We start from the raw sequence: 14,394 nt of genomic DNA, 5'->3' as shown, positions 1-14,394 counted from the left end.
GTTCTTATTCGGTAGGTTCTATAATTATCTCTTCGATCTAGGCTATAGTAATAGCGAATAGCCTTATATCGCTCCTTCGGGTATATATAAATATAGCTCTTAATAATATTAGAAAGATATCGCGTTAGCTTAGTAATCCGGGGGCGGGCTTTAGATACTAGCGGATTTTCGTAGGAATAGTATATATAGCTATAATTTTTAACGAAAGTCCGGGTATATTATAATATTATTAGTAATATAGGCTATTAAAGCGTAATATATAGTTTCTAAAGCTAACGAGAGGGTCGTATTATTTTAACTAAGGTATCCTAAGTACGATCGGGTAGCTTCTAAGTTAGGTTATATATAATATTATATTCTTCTATTTATAGTTATTTATCTATATCCGGCTATAGATATAATATATAATCTAGCTACTTTTTATAGGGCGGCTATCGAATACCTCGATTATAATCGGGTATATTAGTTAGTATATTCTTAGGTTATAATTCTCGGCCTAGCTTCTATCGATAAAGGCCTTCCCCTTAGCTCCGTTATTAAGTATTATAAAGGCGGGTAGAGTAATATTATTAAGTAAAAGTAATTTAATAAGTAGAATTATTAGGTTCGATCGTTAGTTATATTCCTCCTTAATTAGTATATTATATATAGTAGCCGAGGAGATTTAAAGTATTTTTTAAGCGGTTTTCTTAGGGATAGTAGTTATATATTCTATTAATACCTACCGGTAACTTAGGGTAGGCTTACTTTATTTTCTATGTAATCTAAGGAGGGTATTAACCTCCGACTATCTAGCGCGGGAGAGTTAGGGGATCTAGTAAGGGATAGGTCTTCGCTATTTAAAGCGGTAAATTAGGCTTAAGTATGTCTAGTATCTAGCTTCTAGTAATCTCGAATATAATAACTATCGGAGCTATAGCGGAAGTAAAGGTTATTTTCCCTCCGGTTTAGGCCCTATAGTTAGCATTAGTTATTTAGGTCTATAAGGTCGTTAGCGGTTATAACAGCGGGTATTATATAGCGTAAAGGGCTGTGGTTCGGAGGGCTATATCCCTTACGCGGGGAGGTTTATCTTTAGTTTTAGTATAAAGCCGGTCTTAGGGGTTAGCTACGCTAGATTTATTACTAGTATTAGCGGTATCGGTTATTTAGAGTCTATAGGTAGTTAGCGTATTAATAAAACTCCTAGCTAAGGGGCGGGTTATAAAATAATATATCCTATAATTTATAGGATATTCCTTAGAATAATAATAATATTAGGTTACTATTAGCTATTTCTCCCTCTAAAATAAGGCGTTAGAACTCCGAGAAATATATACTAAAGTCTTAGTACTTTTAGTAAAGCTAGTATAAGCGGTTCTAGGTATTCTAGATACGGTTAGGGTCGCCGAACGCGTTTTCGAGATAAGTTAGGAGTTCGGGGTAGTCGCTAAATTATAGGATTCTAAAAATAGTACGGGGGAGTATTAAGGTATATACCTTCCTAGTAAGCCTACTAGCTATATATATTAACCGGCTCGTAGCGGTAGGGAATTAGTCGGCGTTAGTTATTATTTTTACGTAGATTTAGTATAAGAAATAGTAAAGATTAGGGCGGGATCCTTTAAACTTAGTAAGGTTAGGAAGTTTCTTAGATAATCGGGAGGAGGTAATAGATCCGGTAATAAGCGGCGGAGTCGTTCTTAAGTAAGGAGCTATAACCTTTTTAATAAGGGGGGTTCCTAAAGCCTCTAGAGTAATTACTTATACGGTTAATAAGCTAGCTTATTAAGCGAGTCGGGCGGTAGTTACCTTAATAATCTATATATCCTTATCCTTTATTTAAGTAAGAAGGTTCTAGTTAGCCGCGCTCTCCTTAATAATCTTAGTTTCGAGGGTAGCTATTTTCTTATTTAATATAGCTATATAATCGGTAAGGTTCGTAATCTAGGCATCTTAGGATTCTATATAAGCGTATACTTATTAATAGAAATAAAACTATTTAGAAGGGTTACTAGCTATAGTATCTACGAAGGCGCGCGTATCTTAAGGTGACTCTAGAGGCGTTAGGCGGGAGGTTATCGTATTTAGCGTCCTATAGGTAGGAGCTACGTAATATCAGGGGGGGTCGGTCGGTAGGTAGGACGGGGAATACTTGGTTAGGCTGATCTAGTCTATTGCTACGGATAGGCACTCCTTAGGTAGGGCAGGCTCTATATATAAGACATAGCTCGAAGAGCTATAATAGAAGACGGTCGGGATCGCGATAAAATATAAAGGCAGGCGCGAGTTCACGTGACTGCCAGGTGTAGGGTGGGTCCCCGCTCTTGACCAGCTGTGACAGCCGGAGCCTTATTAATAGGCTTACCCTTACCCTTAGGCTTAATAATATAGCGCTTATCTTTTACTCCTATATTTATTAATTTATCCTCCTCCTTTTCCTTATTAGCCTAGGGTAGGGGCGGAGTAAGGGCAGTCTTCCTCGATTTAGTAGGAGTCTCGGGCTTAGGACGGTCGGCTATAGCGAGGGTAGAGTGCTTCCGGGCCGAACCCGCGCTACTAGAACTACGAGCGATAGCGCGGAGCTCGGTATAGTCTTAGAGGGCGTCCTAGAGATCTTAAGGCTAGAAACGTTAGAATATAGCTATAATCGGGGCCGGATATAGGACTTATTATAATATAGATAGAGACCTTAGAGAGGTCGGAGTCGCTAATAGCCTAACGTAGTATACGGCGAGCGATAGTAGCGCTAGTATTAGCTAGAGGGCTAGGAGGAGGCTACGAATAGGTTAGATAAGAATATAGTAAGAACCCGGACCGGATATATATAGGAAAGTATCTACTAGCGCGCTAATAACGGTAGTCGGAGTAGGAGCTAGAGCTAACTAGGACTATATTAGTATTAGTATAGAAACGCCACGAAACCGGGCCGGATATATATAATATATAAGGCAGAGGTAAAGGGCCTCGCGATCGTTAGGATAGAGAAAGAAAAATATAACGAAGGCGTCAAAGTAATAAGTATACACCTTAAAAAAGTCCTCGGGGTATATAAATATATAATAAGGAGGTACCTTAAGACTAAGATAGGAATATTATTAATTAATATTTACCTAAATAAGCGAGCCGCCTAGGTATATAACTAGATAAGGACCGGACTTATTAAAGAAGCTAAGAAAGCTATAAAAGCTTAAATTAAGTAAACTAAAAGAAGGATAAGAGAGCTACCTAATACCGAGGGGTTAAGCTAGTTCTTAAATAATATTATTAAGTAAATAAAAAGCTATAATAACGCCTAAGAAGCTTATACCTAAGAATAGATTTAGAGGTAAGAAAAAAGGGTAAAGGGTAGGTATAAAAAAGCGGGATTATATAGATACTTAGCTAATTACGAGCTATTCGTAAAGGAGGTAATCTCTTAATATAAAGGACTCCCTTAGTATACTACCTTATATATAGCCTAGATTAAGACTAGATACTTTAGCCTTAGAGCTTACTTATTCTATAGATATATATTAGATATACTAACCCCGCTATATAAATATAGCTAGGGGAAAGAGGATACTTTTTATATATTTTTATACTATAAGAATATTCCTAAGCCGGATATAGGCTAAATAATTACTATATAAGATATTCGGTAGCGTGCTTATACCTAGCCTAATCTATAATAGATCACGAATTATTTCTTAAAAATAGCTAACTTAGAGTAATTTAAGCTTACCCGGTAACTCGATTACGCGTATAACGAACGGAAATAGGGCTAAGAATAGGAGGAAGAATAATAGATAAGATATAGCTCGAGGATAAATTATAGTAATATAAAAATAAAGATATAAGATTATATAAGAAGAATATAAGGGGCCGGGCCGGATATAATATAAATATATATAAAGCACTAAGAAATTATAACTTGATTTACTCCGCTATAGCGAACCCGGGCTAGTATATAAATAAAAATAAACTACCTTACTAAACTACCCTAGGATCCGGGCTAGATCTATATAAAAGTAATAACTTAAATAATAATAATATACCTTTTTTTACCCTTACTAAGAAAACGTAGGTTTATAATATAATATCTCCGGCCTATATCTACCTTAGTAAAGGGCTAGAGTTTTTTCTTTTTCTTAATAACCTTACCCTTATTTTTACCTTAGGCGGGCTTAGGTATAGGTTAGCGCTAGATTTAGCCCTAAATAGCGAGCTAAATTTTTTTTTAAAAATATTATTATCTTCCTTTTCTTTATTTTAGTTCCGGGCTAGAGCTATAATAAATTATACTTTTTTTAAAAATATTTGTAGGTTAGGGCGCTTATTTATAAGAATACTAAGGCGGGCGCGCTTCTAAGATAAATCTCCTTAGCTTATAACGCGATTAATAGAGCGCTCCTCGAGGTATATTAATATAATAACGTAGATAATAATAAGCTAGGAATAGTTAGGATCTAGCTAGGAACGGGGTAAGATAAAGGACTTATAGGGCACGCGGGGTCGGGAGGCTCGCTAGAGGTAGTAAGAGACTTATATTAAGGGATTATAACGCGGGCGATACTAATAGTAATTTTAGCTAAAAGGCCCTTAAAAAGCTATATTAGAATTAGAATATATTTAGGGATAAGTCCGGGCCGGATATATATAAGAGCGTAAGTAATAACGCGTTAATAATAATATTTAAGTATAAACTAGAGCTAATTTTAATAATATATTAATATCACGAGAAGGGCTTAGATCTAGCTAGGAAATATATAATATAAGAGGTAGAGGTAGAGAGTAATAATATCGAATTTATATAAGTATTTACCTATAATAATAGCGTTAATATAGGTCTTATACTAGCGCTTACCGGGACGATAGTTACTAACCTTATAAGACTCTTAGTCCTTATAAGGGGGATCGTAGCGAGATATAGGAAGATCCGGGCTAGAATTAAGAAAAAATAAAATAAAATAAATAAATTCTTTAGTTCGGTAAGGAAGGGCGAGGGGATCTAAAGCGATAGTAATATAGATCTAGCGTAAAAAGATTTAATTATAAATATAAAAAAGAAAAAAAAAGAAATATAAAGAAATAAAAGGGTAGGGTATAAATAAATAAAGTTTATATATAGTAGGGGCTAACTTAGCTAGAACCTAGGCCAGATCCTCCCGGAACCTTACTATAATAGTTATTTCCGGTAAAATATAATATAAAAATAAAATTATAATAAATACGTGGGTAGAATCGGCCTTAGTATAGGACTAATACTATAGAAGCTAGTATTTTATTTTATATTTTATTATAGTAGATAAACGAGGACTATACTAAGGTTTTTACTTAATTTTTCCTTAGGATTATATAGCCTAGATAACCTAGCTAGCTAGCAAGAGGCACCCGTAAGGGCGTATAATTTATTATTATTATTATTATAGTTTTATATATATATCGGGGATAACGTACTAGAAAGGGAGGTATTAGATATAAAATAACGCGTTAAGAATTTATAAAGTTACGGGAATAGCTAAAATAAAATTAATAAGTAGACTTAGAAGATATATAAGTACCTCGTTACGTAAAAGAATAGTATAAGAAGCGTAAGGGACACGGGCGTAGAGCGATCCCGGCTTTACTAAAGAGGAGGCGGGGTCGACTATATAAGAATAACGGGTAATTATACTTAGTATAGATAAACTATACTTATATTTATAGTAGAATTAATTAAGGGATAATAGATACTATAACGCTAAGTTTATTATAGAAGTTTTATATATAGCATAAAATTAAATAATAGCGCCTTAAGGTATACCTAATTAAGTAAGGACCTTAGCGCGATAATAGGCGAGTACGCGGCGGAAGCTATTATTCTTATTACTACGCGTAGTATAAAGGGTATTATTCTTAAGAAGCACTATCTATCTATAGTATATATCTTTACGTATCTATAGCTAAGAAACTCCGAAGGGATCGTTCTTACTAAGATATAAGGTATCCGCTATAGCGTATTTATCCTTAGCTTTTATACCTAAATACCAGCTTAAAGGCTATATACCCCCCTATAAGGTAATATAGCGCCTTAATACTTTAGCGTTATATATAGGTATTTATATCGAATATTAATCGCGTTATATCCGACCTAACTAATAAACTTATATCACGATCGGCTACTTTATTACTAATCTTATATCGGGAATAATAAGCCTTCTTTATTTTATTAAAAACTAATAGAATCTTAAAAAATAAGCTAGTATAAGTATAGCGGGTCTCTTTAGAGAATATAATCTCGTTAGGCGATATAGTATAAATAATCTCTATAATAATAATATATAGGTCTTTATTAGAGTTTAGTATTATATATTAAAGTTAGCGAAAAGAAACTAGGAGATTATCGTACTCTTAGCGATTACCCTCTATAAAGTCTACCGGCTAGGATTATTAATAGAGTTATAAGTAAGTCGTGGAGGAAGACTTACTTAATCGTAGGTCTTATACTTACGGTTATATATAATATAGCGTGAGCCTAGAGGTATATAATCGATAAAAAACGTAATAATATCTTATTCTTTTATAAAAGCCTTAATAATAAGCTTTAGGGTATAAAATACTAAACGATAATAAGGTATAATAATAAATTATACGCCCCTACGGGTGCCTCTCGCTAGCTAGCTAGGCTATCTAGGCTATATATTCCTAAGGAAAAATTAAGCAAAAACCTTAGTGTAGTCCTCCTCTATCTACTATAATAAAATATAAAATAAGATACTAGCTTCTATAGTACCAGTCCTATGCCAGGGCCGATTCCGCCCGCGTATCTATCGTGATCTTATTGTGTGCGATATTTTGCCGGACTTCTACCTTCGTGGTGGGGTTCTGGGGGGATCAGGCCCGGATTCGTGCTAAGTTAGCCCCTACCTTAAGTAAACTTTATTTACTTATATATTACCCCTTTATTTCCCCTTCTCTTTTTCTTTTTCTTCTTTACGCTTATACTTACGTGTTTCCTGCCCGGATTCGCGCCGCTATCGCCCTCTGCCCCTTATTACTCTAGCTAAAGATTTTAATCGTTCTCCTTACCTTCTGCGCGTATCCGGCCCGGACCCTGCCCGTACTATATCCGACCGCTACCCTCCTCGTCGTGGATAGGATCCTAATAAGGTCGGTCCCGCGCGTATGCCTAACCGCTAGTGTACTTACTGCCTGAACGCCCTTATCGCGTTTTTCTTTCTCCGTCCCGACGATCGCGAGGCCTTCCGCCTCTACCTCACGTACTATACGTATCCGGCCCGGTTTCGTGGCGTCTTTATACTAGTACTAACGTATTCCTAGTTAGTTCTGGCTCCTGCTCCGACTATCGCTACTAGCGCGCTAGTAGCTATTTTCCTATGCGTATCCAGCCCGGATCCTTACTATATTCTCGTCTAACCCGTTCGTAGCCTCCTCCTAGCCCTCTGGCCGATACTGGCGCCACTATCGCTCGCCGTATGCTACGCTAGGCTACTAGCGACCCCGACCTCTCTAAGGTCTCTATCCTTACTACGGTAAGTCCCGTGTCCGGCCCGGGTTATAACTATATTCTGATATTTCTAGCCTTAAGATCTCCAAGACGCCCTCTAGGACTATATCGAGCTCCGCGCCATCGCTCGTGGCTCTAGTAGTGCGGGTTCGGCCCGAAAGCGCTCCGCCCTCGCCATAGCCGACCGCCCTAAGCCTAAGACTCTTACTAAGTCGAGGAAGACCGCCCCTACTCCGCCCCAGCCCTAGGCCGATAAAGAAGAGGATAAGGATGAGGATGAGTTAGTGGAGGTGGGGGTGAAGGATAAGCGCCGTGTTGCCGCCAAGCCTAGGGGCAAGGGTAAGCCTGCTGGTAAGGCTCCGGCCCCCTTCTAGGGCGGATGCAAGCCGGCTCCTCGTGGTCGTGGCCGTGGCCGTGGTCCTGGCCGTAGCCGTGGACGTGGACGTGCTGCTACTGTCTGAGTTAATTCTATGCGGATCCGGCCCGGATCCTGGGTGTGTTTGGTGTGGTAGTTTGGTTTTGCCTGTGGGCTGGCCCGGCCTTGCCGTGGCAGGGTGAATTGAGTCATGGTTTTTGGTGCCTTGTGTGTATCCGTGCCGTATCCGGCCTGGATCCTTGCGTATTCCCCGTGGGTTCCTTCTGTGCTATAGTCCTTCCTTAAGCCTTGGCGTATCTATTATTCTTCCTCTTATTCCTGGCCTTGTTTTCGTTCGTTATAGGCAAGGTCGAGCTGGCGGGCGAGTTTGAATTGTTCTGGGTTAGCTACTATAAGGAGCCAATTCGTGATTTGCTGTAGTCCTAGTTGGGTGTGGGCTCGTTGCCGCAGATAATAAGGTATATAATATAGGTAAGGTTCCTTATCGCTATTATAATTATTATTATTAAATTACTCGGCTATAAGCGCCTTATATTCTAGCTAATTATTAAAACTAAGCCGCTATAATAAGAACTAGTCGTTAGTAAGAGGCTACGCGTTAGACTCGCTAGGCTTAGAAGATAAGGCGAACTTACTATCGTAGAGGCTCGAAAATAACTAAGCTTATCACCCCTAGGGCCTTTATCTATTATTCCATTATCCCTATCTAAAGATAGAGGTATAGTAGGGCTAGTATTAACCTAAGGAGATAATAGCGGAATAAAGGCGCCGAGAGTCTATTACGGCCTAAACTTACTAGAAGCTATTGATATTATGTCGTTATAAATAGAAGAGTTAGCACCGGAAATAGAAAACGAAATAAAGTTAGAATGACGAGAGGGTATTAGCGATAATTATTTATCTTCTATAACGTCCTAGAGCCGCTAGGTAGTATACTAAGCTTTACCTTATCCTATATAATAAAGATCTCGCTCTATAGAAAATTCGCTATCGCGAAATAGGGATTTATATCGCTAGCGATTACCTTAGTAAGTACTCTTGTAGGAGGAAATTATATAGCGATACTATTATAAAGAAGCTATATAGGCGTGGTATTATTATCGTAAGTATCCTAGGATATAGATCAGGCGCGAATACGACCTTTAGGATCTATAGGAATAAAAAAGCTAATAAGAAAAATCTTTACTCTAGGGATAATAAGGGGTTACGCTTTATTTATCTTTAAACTAATAAGTAATAATAATATATCTTTTATTAATATATTAAGGGAAGGATCGCGTACCTAAGTTAATAACGCGCTATAACGATTAAAAGAAATAACAAGTAATTATATTAATAGTAAATCTAGCCCTAGCTATAGAATATCCTACTTAAGGAGCTTTTATAGACGAAGACTTAAACCGATTATAATAAAACGCCGAGATTTTAATACTACGATAAGAACGAGTAGATAAAGAGGCACGAGACTATATAAGGCTTTTGATAAGAGTCTTAGGAGGCGCTATAATAAATAATATTATAAAGAAATAATAAGTCGAAAAATTTAATAAAGGCTCTTAGGTATTTAGGATATCGCTAAAATTAAGGGAGTAACGAGAGTAAAATACCCGCGATAATATTAATTTACCCCCGAATCTTACTTTATTATAAAATATTTTCGAAAATAAAAAAGCGGGGTAGATAGTTACCCTATAACCCTATAATGTATTAGATCACACTCGTTATATAATAGATTTATTATAAGCGAGTCTAAGTATTAAGGATAATACCTTAGAGGAGAGGGGATAGTTATAATACTATAGCCGGAGGAAGTTAGCGGTATAGTTATAAGGAATCATAGAGGTCTCGGATACTATAGCATACCGTTATATTAGTATTTGTATTACGTACCGGATTTATTAGTTTTATACCTAACCCCCGGATATTCCGAGTGCTTTAGGTATAATATACTTACTTCTACCTATAGAGAAAGAAATAAGTTTGAGTTTTATAAATATATAACCTATACCTTCTCTCCCTACCTAATCTATCTTACTATTATTATATATACGCTATACGTAAGCGGCTTATAAGGGCGGCTACTTTAATTACTATTAGCGAGGCCTTAAGTTCGATAATTAAGGTATTAGTAATCGGTTAGTATTATCGATCTAGGCCTCGTATTATAATTAAGCCGTTAATATATATATATATTAATTAAATTATACTACCTCTAGCTATCTTCGTTATCGAACCTTCGGGCGTAAGTATTATATTTAAATATTCCCGTGGTTTTTATAGTGCCAATAACCGATATAATAGCGATCGTCATTATATTAATAAAGGTAATATCCTATATTATAGCTTTCCCCTTGCGGGTTATCGCGAAATTAATAACTTCCTCCTAGCTATTGGTAGTATCTTTATTATATTATTCTTATTAATTTTTCGAACTTAACCTCCTTATGTAATCGGAAAGGCTTATCTATCGTTACGCTATACCTTATTATAGTCGCGGTTATAGTTATAATTATAGTCGCGGTTATAGTTATAACTATAATTATTATTATAGCGGCTATTATTATTACTACAGCGATTAAACTAACGCCTATTATCGCGGTCGCGGCTATTATCGCGATAGCTATTATAGATACCTTTATAGCTACTAGACCCGTAGTTCTCATAGCGAGAGTTATAGCGTTATAATTATTTATCTCGGCCGTTATTAGAAATATAATCGTTATAGCGTCGGAAGTTACCGCGCTTATCCTTATATTAGAAGTTACTACGCGCGCGCTAGTGATCTTATAAGTCGTTCGAGTAATTATAAAGTTCTTATCGCGAGGTATTAAGGGCTCGGGTATTAATTATCTATCGGCTATTAATAAAGTATCTAATCTAGCGCTCTAGGGACTAGCTTAATATTAAGCGCTAGGTAGCGGAGAGGATCTCCTTATCGATTAGCGGCTAGATAGCTTAAATAATATCTTAGTCGCGTTTTAAGCTTACTTATTAAGTAAGGGTAGCCTTACGCTAGATAAATAAGGCAATCGAGTCTCCGGCGAGCTAATTAAAGATATAGTACTTATTAATAAATAGATAGCTACTAGCCTCGGCCGCTTATAGCTTAAACCTCTTATTAAGCTTCTTATAAAAAGTTTTAATAAAGCTATACTTAATATAGCGGCGTTCCTTACTTATAAGCTTTATTATTAATTATTAATAAGCGGCGCCGGTTAGTAATATATTATATCTACCTTATAGTCTATATTTATTACTTATTATATATTCTTTATAGCGCGTTATAAATATCGCTATATTTATATAAATATGGTCCTTACCCTAGGGCGTAAATAAACCTTATTCTTTATAATTAGAGTACTTAAGGTCGAACTTATTAATTAGTTCGTTCTTTAAATACTTTAAGGTCGAGAGCCCTAAGTTAGGATAAAATAACTCGAATCCTAAGCTATCTTCTAAGTAATAGCTATCCTCGTTATTATTAGATTTATCGCTTAGATCGAAGTCCTCGCTAGCTAACGGGCTTCGGCTTTATTTAGTTTGATAGATTAGTTATCGCTCTCGGTCTTTTCCTCGTTCGCGGCCGCGGTTATTACGCTATTTATAAGGTAAGGACTATTCCGGGGCTTAGTTCTTATTATTGTATCTATTCTCGATATATTTTTCGGTAATAATGATAATATATTATCTTCCGGTTCGTTATTATTTACTAATATCGCGATTAGGATAGTGAATTCGGTAGGTTTTTTAATCTAGGAGCTAGAAAATTAAAGCTTATTTCTAAGTATCGAGATATTTCTTAATATCCTATCTATTTATTATAAAGATATCGAGTAAGAAGGTATATTTATAATCGTTATTTTTTTCTCAGATATTAGATATATTATAATAAGCTATAGCGATATAATAATCCCTAATCGATAATTACTAATAGCTTAGGATATTAGTTTATTAACCTCAAATAGCTTTTAATAATAACAAGCCTTATTATACAAACTATCGATAGTAAGGGTCTTAGGCCTAGGTCGGTTAGCTAAAGCGAGGGTAGCGTATTTCTAAGATATTCTCGCGTTTTTATTAAAGCTACGGGCGATAACGTAGACCTTAATATAGTTTTAAACAATATTAATAACTAAAGAGGGCTAAACAGAATTAAAATATAGCTAGGTTTAAGGCTACATAAGGGACTTATAATAATACTAAGATTATAGTTATTAATATTATCTATATTAGGACCGCGGGCGGACTAGCGTATTTTTTAACGGGCTAGGGTAGTATTTGTATTAATAAGGGTATTAATAAGCTATCTATAGATTAGATAAGGTTATAATAAAGGATCGGGCCGGATTTATATAAAGAGATAACCGCTAGCGCGTTAAAAGCGACAATTAGAGTAAGATCTAGAGACAACTAAGGACGTATCAGTATTAAAATAAAACTACTACGAAACTAGCTAGGATACGTATAATATATAAGATATAGATAAAGGGTACCCTTATCCTTTAGGCGAGAGAAGAAAAATACGATAATAGTATTTAGATAATAAGTATATTGATATGTAAGAGGGCGCTTATTACTAACTTTAGCGGGACCTTATTTATATTATTTAGGGTAGCGGTCGGATATAATAAGGGTGGGCTCTTAAGTAAATATATATAAAAGAGTAAATAATTAAATGAAATCTTTAGGTAGAAAAATAATAAAATATAGAGGGCGATAATAATACAAATCTAAGTAAGAATTATATAAACTAAAGTATATCAAAAAAATAAAAAGAAACAAACAAAGCAACAAGGGGTAATATAGGGTAATAAATAAATAAAATTTATATGTAGTAGGGGCTAACTTAGCTTAAGGCTAGGCCCGATCCTCCCGGAGCCTTATTATAACGGTTAAATACTAGTAAAATATAAGTAAGATTATAATAGATACGCGGGCGGAATCAGCCTTAGTATAAGAGTAATATTATAAAAGCTAGTATTTTATTTCGTATTTTATAAAGTAAATAGAGGAGTACTATATTAAGGTTTTTACTTAATTTTTCCTTAGGGTTATATAGCCTAGATAGCCTGGTTAGCTAGCAAGAGGCACCCGTAAGGGCGTATAATTTATGATTATTATTATTATATTATTGATAAAGCCTATAATTATTATTCCGCTAATAATACCGAGCTTATTATAAAAAGCTACATAATAATAGAGGAATAATATTAAGGAAAGGGGCGAGCCCTGGGGCTACTAACGGGAGCGCTATATTAGAAAAGTAGTTAATAAAGCTGTAATGATAATTTATAAAGCCTAAGAAACTTTATACCTTTTTTATTATTATAAGCGGTTCTTACTCGCGTATAGCTTATATCTTTTCCGGGTCGTAAGAGACGCCCTCCCTAGCCTTAACTATATAGCCGAGGTACTTTAATTTTTTTTTTATAGCGAATATATATTTCTTTAGGTCTAAGGATAATCTTATTACCTCGAGAGCCCTTAGTACTTACTATACTTTCGTAAGGTAGGCGCTCTTTAACTTATTTAAGTAAAATGAGATATTACTAATATAGGCTATTATAAAGTCTTTAAACAACTTATAAAATACACTATTAATCCGCCGCTGGATTATAATAGGGGCGCCGCTTAAGTTAAAGGTATAGATAGTTTATTCGAATCACCTATATCTAATTTAAATTATCATCTTCTCTTTATAACTAAGGGCTATCTTAATCTTATAAAACGCGATTACTATATTAAGCTTAATAAATTACTTCGCTATAGCTAAGCTATAGAATATCTCCGAAATTAATAAAACCAAGTATTGGTTTTTTTTATAATTATATTTAAGGCTTAATAGTTATAATAGAATTATAATCTATTACTTAGCTTTTTTATAAAAAAATACTAAGGCCGACGTAAGGGAGCTACTAGCTTATATAAATCTATTATCAAATATATCTCTTAGTATTTTCCATAAAACTAAGAGTTCTTCTTTAAATATCTTATATAAAATTTTTATAAAAATAAAGCTTTATTATTATTATTTTCTTATACTAAGTATACTTTATAATCCACCCTTAGTTAATATAAAGGTAGTTCTATCGCGTAATCTAGCGAGAATAACTTTAAGAAGTCTTATAAGATATGAGCCGGTATAAAATCCCTAGGATCTACCGGTATCTTTAATATAAGTATATTATTATATATTTTTTTAAAGAGATTATATTAATAATAAGATCTCTAGGTTTATATTAGTTTTCATGCCGGCACTCTATAATAAAAATACTTATTAATACTAGCTTTAATACTCTTATAACTTATACTTTATAGGGTTCTTTTTTTTTTTTAAGTAAACTATTAGCCTTATATAGCTATACTAAAGCTATTCCTTCTTTATATTATAGCTAGCTTTTTTATATATTATTTATAAGTTATTTAAGAATAAGTCTTTGCTAAGACCCGGTATTATAGAAGTAAAGACCTTTTCTTTAAAGCTATAAATACCTATTATTAATATAATAATTTTTTTATTTATAATTGTAAAATAATTATAGCTAGAGTT

The sequence above is a fragment of the Emericellopsis cladophorae genome (assembly GCF_022114955.1).
Source record: "Emericellopsis cladophorae strain MUM 19.33 chromosome Unknown NODE_11_length_583618_cov_114_125112, whole genome shotgun sequence".
Classification (NCBI taxonomy): domain Eukaryota; kingdom Fungi; phylum Ascomycota; class Sordariomycetes; order Hypocreales; family Bionectriaceae; genus Emericellopsis; species Emericellopsis cladophorae.
The sequence above is the reverse complement of the archived record's forward strand: the minus strand, read 5'-3'. Positions refer to the sequence as shown.